Here is a 13,137-nt window from a genome sequence, read left to right as displayed (position 1 = left end):
ACAAGGGAAACATGTGTCCTGGACTATAAAGCACAATGGTTCAATGTGGACTTTGAAGCACTGTACTATCAGCATCTGCTGATCATACATTTTTATGTGAAGTAGAAAAGTGTGCAAGTAAAAGTACAAAGTGTAGAAGTGCTTACATTGAACACATACTGTGAATTATCAGCATAAATATCACTGTATTGCAATAGATGGATTACAGGTATTATAGCCTTTTATTCTTCAGAACAAATGCAATGATTAAAAACATCACTGGTTGTATTCTTCATTTAATACTGAGGATAAGAAAATAATTGACCATTGAAGTCTTGCTACTTCAATCAGCACAGTTAGTGTTGCAAATGTGTCTGTTTCTGCTGATATATCTTCCTGCTTCCTAACAAAATATGGAAACATATTCACGCAGATATACCAAGAGGCTCTATCTGTATGCTGAACTGTAGGAGCATCACCCCCTCCTTTTTCTAATCCCCTTCCTCTTCTTTTTTCTCATCCCATTCCCCACCCCTCCACTTCTTCTCTCTACTCCTACTTTTTCTCTCCCTTTTCTTCCATCTCTTCTCAGTGCTTCTTCTCTTCCTCCTTTCTTTTTCTCCTTTTCTTACTTCTCTTCTTTGTTATTTCTTGCTCTTATTCTGTTCTTTTTCATTACTATGTACTATATCAACTTTTCTTATCAGGCCAATATATATATATGGATTCTTTTCATACAATGAAAAAGGAGAAAAGATGGTTTTGAATTATTTTTTTTTGTAGATTCTCCTTTTTTTTCTTTTTTTTTTAAATCATTATTTGACCTCATTAGAGCACTGTATTTCCATTTTGAGAGTCCTCAACATAGGGACACTGTGGAAAATGTTGTCTTACTTAGGGTTACTGTTGTTATGATGAAGCACCATGACCAAAGCAACTTGGGGAATAAAGGGCTTATTTGGCTTACACTTCCACATCACAGTTTATCAAAGAAGGAAGCCAGGGCCAGATCTCAAGCAGGACATGAACCTGAAGGCAGGAACTGTTATAGAGGCCATGGATGTCTGCTGTTTACTGGCTTGTTATTCATGGCTTGCTCAACTTGCTTTCTTATAGAACCCATGAGCACTATCCCATGGGTTGACCATCCCCCATAAATCACTAATTAAGAAAACCCTCTACAGGCTGCCTGCAGTACAGTTTCACAGAGGCATTTTTCAATTGAGGCACCCTCCCTTCTCATGCCTCTAACTTCTGACAAGTTGACATAAAACTAGCCAGTACAACTGACCTCTTGCCAACTTGACACACAAACACATCATTAATAAGCTATAATCTGTACTTGTCTTCTCTAAACCACACACTAGTACTAACATAATATTAACATTTCAAGTTTTAAAAGTTTCATAGTCTTTAATAATTTAAACACTTAAAAATTCAGTCTCTTTAAAATAGTCAGTCTCTTTTAAAAATCTAATGTCTTTTAAAATTCTAAGTCTTTCAACTGTGAAGTTCTATAAAATAAAAAAAAAAAACTTTTCTTACTTCAAGAGGAAAAAACCAGGACACAGTCGCAATCTGAAAGCAAATTCAAACTCCAGCTTTGTAAATAACTCAGTGTCCAATGTCTACCATTTACTCATGACCTTCTGAGCTCCTCCAAAGAGCCTGGGTCATTTACCTAGCTCTACCCTCTGCAGCACACATCAATTATCTCTTAAGTTAAGGCCTTCTCTGCTCCACAGCTACTGCTACCCTTGGTGGTCATTTCCAGGACTGAAGAGGTCATGTAGACAAATTGAGGCTTGGTATGGTGTGGAGAACCTAAGAGAGACTATTAGTGAAAGGGCAGCCCAGTTGTAGCAAAAGACTCCAGCATTTTGGAGATGCTAGGACCATGGGACAACCAGTAAACAACACCTCTCCTTGGCCTCTGCATCAGCTCCTACCTCCAGGTTCCTGCCCTGTTTGAGTTACTGTCATGACTTCCTTTGATGATGAACAGTAATATGGATATGTAAGAGAAGTAAACCCTTTTCTCCCCAAGTTGCTTAGGTCATGATATTTCATCACAGCAAAGTAACCCTAACTAAGACATTTGGATTTAGGATTATTATTTGAAAGAGGGAGTGAGAGAGAAAGAGAGAGAGAGACAGACAGACAGAATGAACATAAGCTCAGTGAGTAGGAAAGTGAGAATGATTTGTGATAAGTTTGGTTAGGGTAAAATATGATCAAATTGCATTGTATGAAAAAAATGTAAGTACATAAATTGAAAATTATTTTACCAATTCTTTAAGAATTTTATATAATATATTTCAGGCATATCCCCAATTCCTCCCCAGTACTTGTCCCAGATCCACCCTCACTTCCTATACCTCCAACTTTGTTTCTTCTTATTGTAGTTTGTTGTTGCTCTTTTATTTAATTTTTTGAGACAATGTCCCTTTATGTAAACTTGGTGTACTGGAACTCATATGTAGACCAGGTTGGCTTTGAATTCATAGAGATCTATCAGCCTCTGCCTCACAAGTACTTAGATTAAAGGCATTTACCACAAAAAAGTATCATTATTTTTGTTTCTTTGTTTCAATTAACCCATTCACTTCAAGTGGTGTTGCTCACATACTCCGGAGTGTGTGCAAATCTGCTGGCATGTGCTGAAACCACCAGAAACTGCATGCTTAGAAAACACTGGCCATCTATGCTGGTTAGTTTTATGTTAACTTCACTTACGCTAGAGGGACCTTCAATTGAGAAAATGCCCCCATCAGATTTATATTTCCTTCAGCCTCTGCATAATTTTCTTGACTGTTGATTGGTGTGGGAGGGCCCAATTCCCTGTACGTGGTACCACCCCTGGATTGGTGGCCCTGTGTGCTATAAGAAAGCAGACTGAACAAACTACAGGGAACAAGCCACCAAGCAACACTCTTCCATGGCCTCTGTGTCAACTCCTGACTCCAGGTTGAATTTCTACCCTGTTTGAGTTCTTTTTTTAAAAAAAAAAATATGGAATGCTTCACGAATTTGCGTATCATCCTTGTGCAGGGGCCATGCTAATCTTCTCTGTATCGTTCCAATTTTAGTATATGTGCTGCTGAAGCGAGCACCTGTTTGAGTTCTTACCCTGACTGTCTTCAGCAACAAAATATAACCTGCAAACTAGAGTAAACATTTTCCACCCTGAGATATCTATCTATCTATCTATCTATCTATCTATCTATCTATCTATCTATCTATCATCTATCATCTATCTATCTATCTATCTATCTATCTATCTATCTATCTATTTTACATACCAACCACAGTTTCCCCTCCCTTCTCTCCTCTCATTCCCTCCTCTCATCTCCTTTCTATCCCTTACCCCATCCATTCCTCAGAAAAAGTAAGGCCTCCTTATGGGATTCAACAAAGCATGGCATATCAAGTTGAGGCAGGACCTACTCCCTGTGGTGAGATGCCTCACTCAGCCTGAGACTTTTATGTAGTGGTGTTTTATCACAGCGATAGAGACCTTAACTAAGACACCCCCCTCCCCTAGAAGCTATCAACTGATCATAGATAGTTAGTTAGCTGTAGGTACTCATGAACCCTTTCCCACTCTGCACTAGACTGTGGACTGGCTTGAGCTTGTATGTGTCATTTGCAGACAACCACTGCTTCTGTGAGTTCATAGTGAAGTGATTTTAGTATGTCCAGGAGACCAGGAGACACCGTTAAGACCTGTTGTTCCCAGACTCCCGGCTTATGCAGTCTTTTTGTCCTCTCTTTCACAATGGTCCCTAAGCCTTAGGGATAGGTATGATATAGATGTCCCATTTGTGTCTGAGTACTCTACAGACACTTGTTATCTGCATTTTGGCAAGCTCTGAATTTCTTCTTTAACTGGGGATGGGGGTGGGACTTCTATGAAGAGATTTGATGATGCCAGTGAGCTGCACTGTTCTAGAGTAGAGATAGTAATTTAGAGGCAAATCCTCTTTTTTGGTTTTGTTTTCATGAAAATTTCTACCCATAATGGGTAGAAATTTAATTGTGTAATAATTCACATTTCCCCACTTACATCTAACTTACTTTGAAAACAAACCTTAAAATTTCTAAAAATAATCATACAACATCAACTCTGAAGGAGGCATAATCAAAATTTCACTTTGGCTTTCCTTTTATAAACTGGCTGGCTGTGATTCTGCACACCTCACACCAGAGAGGCGTTTCTAACAAAATGCAGAACAGATGTAGGTGGCACCTTGGGAGAAGTGCTAGTTTCACACCTTTCCCTGCCCTGCCTTCACCTGTTTATGCAGGAGCAGACCTGTGGATTTGAGCTCATCCAGTTCTGTGCCAGTGCATTCCCAGAAGCTCCAGACAACTGCTTTCTCATTTCACATTCTGCTCCCTTCCTCCTTGTATTTGGTTGACAGCTGCTCAGAGTTGGCTGCTATCACATCTTGACAAAGCTGTTGCTACAGGTGGTCTCCTTTTTAGGAAAGTTGGACAAATAAAAGAATTCTAGGAATAAAATATTTGCAATAAGGGTGCCATAATTTTGAAGAGATGCAGATTTCTTGAGAAAGACTACCAGCCATTTGGTTCTCCCATTCCCAGCTATCTTCTGTGTGCGTAAGGATAAAGTTTGCAGCTGTACCATCTAGGCATCTAGGCATAGGTCCATTCTTAGAAACAAAACAAACAAAATGATATAATACAACAGTTAAACTGCATCTTATAAATAATTATTCTGTGTGAGGTACTCAATAAAATAATCAAATGATCTGACAAGTTCATAGCATTATGTACTGATGCTATTGTAAGCATGGACATCTCATATTTAGGAGAATAAATGGCAACACACTCTGAAGTAGGAAAGCTTTCAAACTTTGACACTTTGTGGATTATAGTGAATAGAGGCTACTGGGTGGGAGGGGTCTGGGCAAATGGCTCAGCAGCTAAGAGCATGTGTTGCTCTTGCAGAGGACTCACTTTCAGCTCCCAGCACCACACACGGCCTGTTCTATGAGATTGTGAATTATTACACAATTTTTAAATTATCTGATGTTCATGGACAAAAACATGGTTGCTAACAACTATCTGTAACTCCACTTACAAATCCAACACCCTCTTCTGACCTTCTAGGCAACACATGCACAAGACTTACAGGTACACATGCAGGCAAAACCCTCAAACACTTAAAATAAAACATAAATCTTAATAAAATGGCAGGGCAAATTTACTAGGTATTCTCTATGCCTTCCCTAATGAATAATACTTCAGCTGATTTCTGAAGGTGTGACAGTATCACAGTCTTCTGTTTGTCTCAAGGTGGTTGTTCCATTCCAGAGAGGCGTGGGCAAGTGGTGTGACTATGCCTGAACAAATGTATACCTTCATTCTTAGCAGTTCTCTGATGAAAGAAGAAAGGTAGAAAGGTAAGACATCATTGTTTCCCTCTTTCCATTCCTGTGGATTTAGAGTATGTTAGCCGAAAGCAAGCATAAAAAAATGTCCACATTTTGTTCAGTAGGCTGTATATGTGACACTGTTCTGTGTTTTAAAATCCCTTGAAAGTGTATGCTCAGGTTCTGAGTGTCAGATCATGAGTGGATACTGAAGATGGAAGATAAAGTATCTTATTAGAGATTTAAATTATCTGATGTTCATGGACAAAAACAGAATTGGTAAAATGTCTTGAAGTGCTGAAGTCAGAGCTCTACCATCACCAAAGGTTAATATTAGAAGCTCCATTAATAATCATCTTTTACCTCTTATATCAGTGAATGCAGATGATGCAGCATGGACCATAGTGTTGTAATTCTGAAAGTATTGAGAACTAATGTTAGTTTCTTGTTAGAGATGTGGATTTAGAACTTTGCCATAATCTCTAACATAGGAGGCAATTGTTCAACAAAATAAAAATCTTTTCTCAGTTGAGGCCATGGCTGAATCTTAAGGGATGGAGGAATCTGCCTAACTTAAAGTAATAGCTTTTGAAAAAGATGTTGACTGTCTAGAATCACAACATCATCCATGCCACTGAGAGAAACTAAGTGGTCTAAAACAAATATCAGCATTTTCATTTCCTGAGGAGGCCAGTCTATATGTATTGTAGACATCATATACCATTACAGTATTCATGATACCTCTTGGATTCAATTCTGTGCTAGTAACCTATAAAGTACCAGTCAATAACATATAATAAATATGGGTGGTTAAATTTCTGGAAGAATTAATTTCATAGCAGAGGAACCAGTTAATCAAGAGAAGAGACAATATACAAAATGAAAGAAAAGTCTTTGATACATTTGACATAGGATTAATATCCATAATATTTGAAGCCCTCAAGAAACTAAATAAGACATTAGCAATCCAGTCAAAAATAAACCAATGACATGAATCAAACTGAAAGTTCTCTAAAGATGAAATACAAATAGCTGGTAAGGCTGTGAAAAAAATGATGAAATACAAATGCCAATAAGGTTTGGAAAACATGTTCCACTTTCGAATCTGCCATTAAAACACAAATTATTTCAAAATAGGTAGTCAGGTGGATTATAACAAGCTAAGGCTTATTGATCTCTGGTCTAGATTCCTTCCCTGAGAGTTTAATCTAATTTGAGCAAGCATGGAAGACTGTGAAGAGGAAATGACACGGGACAAGAACAAATCTCATGACACAACGTCCTGGAGAAACAGTTATAGGAACTAGAAACACCCAAGAAGGATAAATACATATTATACCAGTCATTGGAGAACATCATCGTGGAAGGCTGGGATTCTCTAATTCTAAGATTTACTTTTTTCATACATTTTACTATTACATAAAATCCTATCCTGATTTTGTGCTGATGACTAATAAAGAAGATCTACTTGTCTTTAGAAGAGGAAGAAAGAGAAGATGTATTGTCAGGTAAGCAAATCAAGGACTTAAAATTTAAGTTGATTAAACATACTCAAAAGTACATTCACATGGAGTCTGTGAAATTGCTGTCTTCTCTCCTGCATACACATTCTATAACAAGTGGTATGAGTTTGATGATTGCATTGTTTAAGAAAAATATATATAATTCCAGAAATGTTTGACTTCTGTTTCTACTACTGGCAAACATGTAGTTCTTTTCAAGCTAAAAATAAGAGTTATAACTCCAAGCAAATATTGTGTCCAGGCACATTTATTTTTGATAAAAAATGAATATCAATTTAATTGCAAATGAGGTACTTTCCTTAGACTCCTGGCAAATTGCAATCCTGGCCCTGAGTACAGAAAGTTTGGAGTTTTTTGTGTGCTGGATTTTCCTGACCTGGTTTAGAAAATAATGTCCTGAGTTCCACCTAGAAATGTTTAAAAAAGCATCTCAGGCAGATGGTTTCATGAAAATAAAACGGAAATGACTTGAAGAGGCTCAGAACAGCTGGAGTTTCTCACCAGAGGAACCAAATCAACCAGAGATCTTTGCACAGGAAGAGGACTTGAACACTCTCCTCATCAGAAAGTGATGTCTTCCATCAGTAAAATATGTTCTTTCCCTCAGTATGATCCAGGAAGATCTCTTAGGGTCAAAGTTGAAGAACAGAGTAGAAAGACTAAAATGTTCCTTTTCCCCTTCTCTATTTAACCTGATGGAAAAAGACTAAAAGGATTTTCAACTCTGGTGAGCTGACTCATTCTCTCTCTCCATGAACACTGAATTTATCATTTAAATGTTAAAAAGGGAAACCAGATGCTATAGTTATTAACTTTTGGAATCAACTCTAATCTTCCTATTAAATTCTTCCATCCAGGTACAGGCAATTATTTGCTTGATCTAAAGGTGCAGAAAATGCGGGCACACAGGGTTTCAGAGAGTCCAGTATAATAAGACAGGTGGGTAACTAATAATGTGGAAAATTACCTGCAGATTGAGGATATTGGGAATGACTAATGGCCAAAACTAAGCGAGTAAATTAGTTGCAAAATGATACCATTTGCAGTAGTTGTACGAATGGGGGACAGAAAGGCACTGTGGCATGTGGCAACAAGCGAACTAAGCTAAGTATGGATGAGGCCCAGGCTCAGGAAAGCTTGCCATCAGCTCACACCCCCTTACAGCTGCCTCACTCAGTCTTTCACTTATTTATTTGTTTTTGTTCATCCTGCATTGTCTGTGCCGTGAGTGTAAGGTTTAATAGCGCAGATCCTGGAGTGTCCTCAGCTTTGTGAAGTCTAGCACAGTCATCAGCAAGGTCAAAACTATCAGTTAAAGAAAATCAATCTCAATCTTTCAAACAAAAGATTTCAGAAAATCAAAAAGAACACTCAAGGGTTGAGCTTTGAACAAGTCAAAACTTAAGTTTAATTGTTACTTCTTTAGCAATGTGTTGGCATGATCCTTTTAGCCAAGATCACAAAGAAAACAATCTAGAACAGTTTTAAGAAGGCCAAGTATCTGGAAATAGGCAGTGATTTGCAACTGATACTTTATTTTATATACATGGGTCTCTCCTTTACTTGAAGAACAGGAAATAAGTTAGCTCTGTTTTGCACATTTCTAGATGCTTTAAAATAAATGAGAACTCGGTGTTCCTGATGTTCTGTCTAGATGTGAGCACATTTTTCAAGCTAGCTCTTTGAAGGTGACACCACCTGACTTGTCAACCGGGCATTCAGATTTGCATCAGTGAATCATCATGGAAAGCATGGTAACTAACAAAATGTTACCATAAGGACTGTTCTACAAATTGCATGAATATAAGATGCACTCCATAGAACTTTCTGTGTCTAACCTGGAGGATACTAACATGTGGGTGTCCTCACTTCAAATATGCAAGTGATCAATACTACCTCCTTGTCTGCGACATCTCCCCTATCTCCATTTCTATTACCATTGGTCTATGATTCTATAAAATTACCCAGTGTTGTTCTATCATTCCTCGTGCATTGTGAATATTTAAACATTTACAAAAGTGTCAACTTTCCTAGAGTTTACTCACAACAGTATGATGTCCTACTTAAACACAGCACTATGAGCTGATGACCTGGCTCAACAAGGAAAAGTTCTTGTCACCAAGCCTGACAACCTGAGATACTTCCCACAGAAGAAACAGAGAAATGAGCCTTGAAATTACTGTTCAACCAAACTCCATGTGTGTGCCTACATACACATGCATACATGTAGACACACAAATAAATGAAATTCTGAATGACTAAAGGCAACTTGAACTCTATTGTCTACAGCATGGAGTTTGAATCAATATCAGTTCCCTCAAAGTGATACAATCACTATTTTAGGAATTATTATTTCATTATTTTTCTCTGTGCCATCTAACTGAAGATGAAAGAAATTTTATTGAATGCATGCATGTAAATTAATACATACTTATAAACACAGACACACACAAACACACATACATTCTTTCTATCACCCTGTGCTCTCTCTCTAGTCAACATCTAGTTTGTGGGTATTCTAATTTCAGTGGACATATTGGCTGCAATCTAAAGTATTCCCATCCAATATCTGGCACTAAGTGGTTATCAAATGTGTATGAACCCTTCCTCCAATTTAGTGAGTCAGATCATGAGAAAGTGACAGGGTTTGTGGGGTTCACTGTTCTCCTGACTATTTACTCATAAAGCTAAATGGGGTTCAGTAAAGTACAATGTTAGAGTGACACACCCTAAAAACAACCACAAGAGACGGGAAGAATGTTAACTCATACAATGAAGGATTTTGAGAAGAGTAGTATGGCTCCCAGATGGATTTGGAATAAGATTGAGAGACCAAGGGAAAAGTAGTGGCTTGGAGAAGGTGGCCAATATAGTTGTATGGTTGGCAATTATAGTCTGTGCTGAGGCTAGAGAATAAGCATCTCATAACCCCACTGCAGTCAAAACAGAGGGCCGGGGGAGGGAGTACGAGCTGTCAGCAGACCAAGAACAAAAAATGAAATCAGGTTGGTTCATTTACTCTACTTTTTATTGAATTTCTCCTTGAGACAAGATTTTATTATATAGCTCAGGCTGTTATCAAACACCTAATCTTCTCTGGCTTGTGCCACAGTTGGGATTGCAATTGTGCCCAGGCACAAACTCTCTATCAAATGTCAGTAATTATCAAAAATAAAGGAATGATCATGGAAGGAGTTAAGGTCAATAGGTAGAAGCATTTTCTCACCTATATTGTGATAAGTAACTGCTTTACAGTGTTTATGGAAAATATACATAAACTTAAAATCAAGTTTATGACTTTTTAAAATGTCTGCAGACACAACCGCCCCTTAGTATCTGTCCCCACATGGTGCTGGTCCCACAGGGCCCTCCTTATTCCATCTGTCTGTCAATTGCTGCTGGAGGAACACACACCTGTGCTTGTTTCCTACCAGGAAAAATATCATCTGTCATACAAGGCTGCACACTCTAAGTCTCCGATCTGCTGAGTGTACTCATGGAAAAATTTAGAGTTTTCATCCTAAGTCAATAAGGAAACACCAGGTGGCTGGGGCTTCTAGAGGTGACTGAAGAAGGAGGGAAGCCATCTGAAGTAGGTCTCGGGGAGCACTACAAAAAGCACCCCCTTCTGCTTCTGCAGGGGTAGTGTTTCTCCCTTCTAAACTGTGATGAGACACTGTGCTTGGAACACTAAAAGAAAATGCATTTTATTGCAGAATGATTGTGGTTTTATTCCATAAACTTTTATTTAAATTCTGGGATAAATTTAGAATTCTAAAATTGCAATGTATTTAACAGAAAGCTTCCATCTCACCATCATCCAGTTTCCCCTGATACAAATACCCCTCATATACAAATACCCAACATTGTTGTAGATCATTTCCAAAATGAGAACAACAACACTGTTGTCAGTGCTGACTATCTAATTTTCCCAGTTCTTTCTTGAATCCCAGCATCTAACTTAGAAAACTGCATTTTCTCCAGGTTTTTTTCTGTGTTTTCCAAGCTTTCTCAGGATTTCTTGTCTTTTAGGAACCTCACACTTTGTGGAGCGTGGTTCAGATGACTGCAGACTTCCCTTCCGTTTCAGTTTGTCTTGTATTTCCTCTCATTCTTATACTTATATGTGTTCAGGAGCAGATGACTATGAAACATGATTCTTATATCCTTTAAAGGAGGTCTTGTCTTGTATTTTAATTTGGAATGTCTGCCTTGTTTTCCTTGTTTTGCTATTTTTAACTTCTTGCTGGATTATATGAAAACTCATTGATGAGAAAATATGCGTCTTATTACCTGATGTAACCCTGCCCTGGAGCTACATAACATAATAACTCCTGGGTGTCACTATCTCTGATACTAAAACCTTCCATCTTGGAGTGAAGTTTATCAGGACCCAGGGTCTTAAAAGAGAGGTAAAACAGGATATCTTAAAAGGCAGTAAAATATTCCAACCTGTAGAGAAGCTCATCAGGAAGTAAACAAATCAATGGCTTCACCAGTTCATGAAACTGACCAGATTCACTGGGCTCTTTCTTTCCCAAGTGTGTACACATGTGTGTGTGTGCACAAATATGTGTCTTTGTGTATGTATGTACATATGTCTGTATGTCTGTCTGTCTGTATATATGTATGTATGTCTACAGTGAAGACTCTTAAAAGACACACTTAGACAAGCAAAGCCACTTGAAAGAAGCAAAACCCAACTAACCTACCTCAAAGAGACTCAGAAAACTGAACTCTTCGCAGAAGTTACTCTCCAACCTGTTAAGCTGGTTCAGGTTGTGTGTGTGTGTGTTTCAGGTCCCTTGCCTTCATGAGCTGTTACCCTTCTGGGAGTGGTTTTGGTGCTGCAGTTGTCTTTCATTCATTTCTCTTCCTGTAAGTAACTGCTCACACATACTCATAGAAGGAACTCCAATAGAACTCAGTTGTTCACCAAATTTCACTGGTATCTTTACTTGGGCTAATCATTGGTTCCCCTATCTACAGTGAGTAGTAATTTGTACAAATTCAATGAATAGTGCAACACAATAATAACAAAGATTTTCATATGATGGATTCACATTCATTTTTACTCACTAAGTAAAATAATAACACTAATGTCCCATGTTTCTTCTATCACCACTCAGGAGGCAGATGCAGAATTGCTGTAAGATTGAAGCCACCCTAGCAAAGTCTGGTCCAGCTAAAGGTGTAAGAGGACACTTCACAAATATTCTTTTCTTAAAAACAATGAATAACTCTGGTCTGGGCCAGTTCACCCCTCCTTAGGTAGCCTAATGGTCCTCTTCTTCCAGGAGTTCACCATATTGATTCTGAACTTAGTGAGGACACTTGATCAACGTAGTGCACCACAGCTCACAATTGCTGGACTCAAGTAATGCTCCTGTCTCTGCTTCCCCATTAACTGGGACTACAGATGTGTGCCAACTGTGGTTGGAATATATTGTATGAAAGAAGAATCTATTTTCAATTAAAAAAAAAAACAGTGACCCCTCATAATGGCCACATTTTAAATCACATCAGCAGAAACTGAGACCCAAAGCATACCATTGATAATTACCTCATTCAGCACAAACAGACAGGTTTGATTGGTTTTGAATCTGTTACATATGTGACAGTTCTCCTCGCTGAGTTGGCCTTGGAATTGATGCTTGCTTTAACTGAAGCACACACCTGAATTTCTGTGCTTTTTATTGATATATGGTCATCTTTGTCCCCAAATGCTTGAGTTTGCTTTGAGAAAGGGATTGATCTGCTCAAGAGAAACTAAGACTGTGAAATATGAATCTTCAGAGTAAGTTTTAAAGTCCTGGAGTCCAGGATGTCACCTGTTATGACACACTTCTCAGATACACTCAGGAAAACCTGAATTTCTAATGCAACATTTTGTGAGAACCTCAAGACTTCTATTGGTGTTCAAAGAGTGGATGTTCATGATGCAATAGTATTTGAAATTCTACAGTGTTACCATTCTTAATGCTGTGAAAAAATTACTTAGAAAAGCAAATTAAGAAAGGAGGAGTTTATTTTGTCTTACAATTTGTGCATACAGACTTTCATGGAGGAGAAGGCAGCATGAATGGGAGTTAGGTAGTCACATTGTGTCCACAGTCAAAGAAAAGAGGTAAATGCCAGTGCACAGCCTGGTTTCTACACTTTATTTGATCTGGAACCCTAATCCATAGAATGGTGTCATCTGCAGTAGACTCAATCTATAAATTCCCTCACAGACA

At 38.2% G+C, this 13,137-nt stretch overlaps 1 non-coding gene across 1 annotated transcript; it reads right to left on the bottom strand.

The window, feature by feature from the left end:
* Positions 1 to 2,985: 2,985 nt before the first annotated feature.
* On the bottom strand, positions 2,986 to 3,092 carry LOC128113134 (U6 spliceosomal RNA). Its single transcript, XR_008219354.1, has one exon. It is a non-coding gene; the product is annotated as a U6 spliceosomal RNA (small nuclear RNA).
* Positions 3,093 to 13,137: the final 10,045 nt, after the last annotated feature.

Source organism: Peromyscus californicus, unplaced genomic scaffold (genome assembly GCF_007827085.1).
Source record: "Peromyscus californicus insignis strain IS unplaced genomic scaffold, ASM782708v3 Scaffold_17__1_contigs__length_78620276, whole genome shotgun sequence".
Classification (NCBI taxonomy): domain Eukaryota; kingdom Metazoa; phylum Chordata; class Mammalia; order Rodentia; family Cricetidae; genus Peromyscus; species Peromyscus californicus.
Note: the sequence above shows the minus strand (reverse complement) of the source record. Positions and strands in the feature narration are given on the sequence as shown.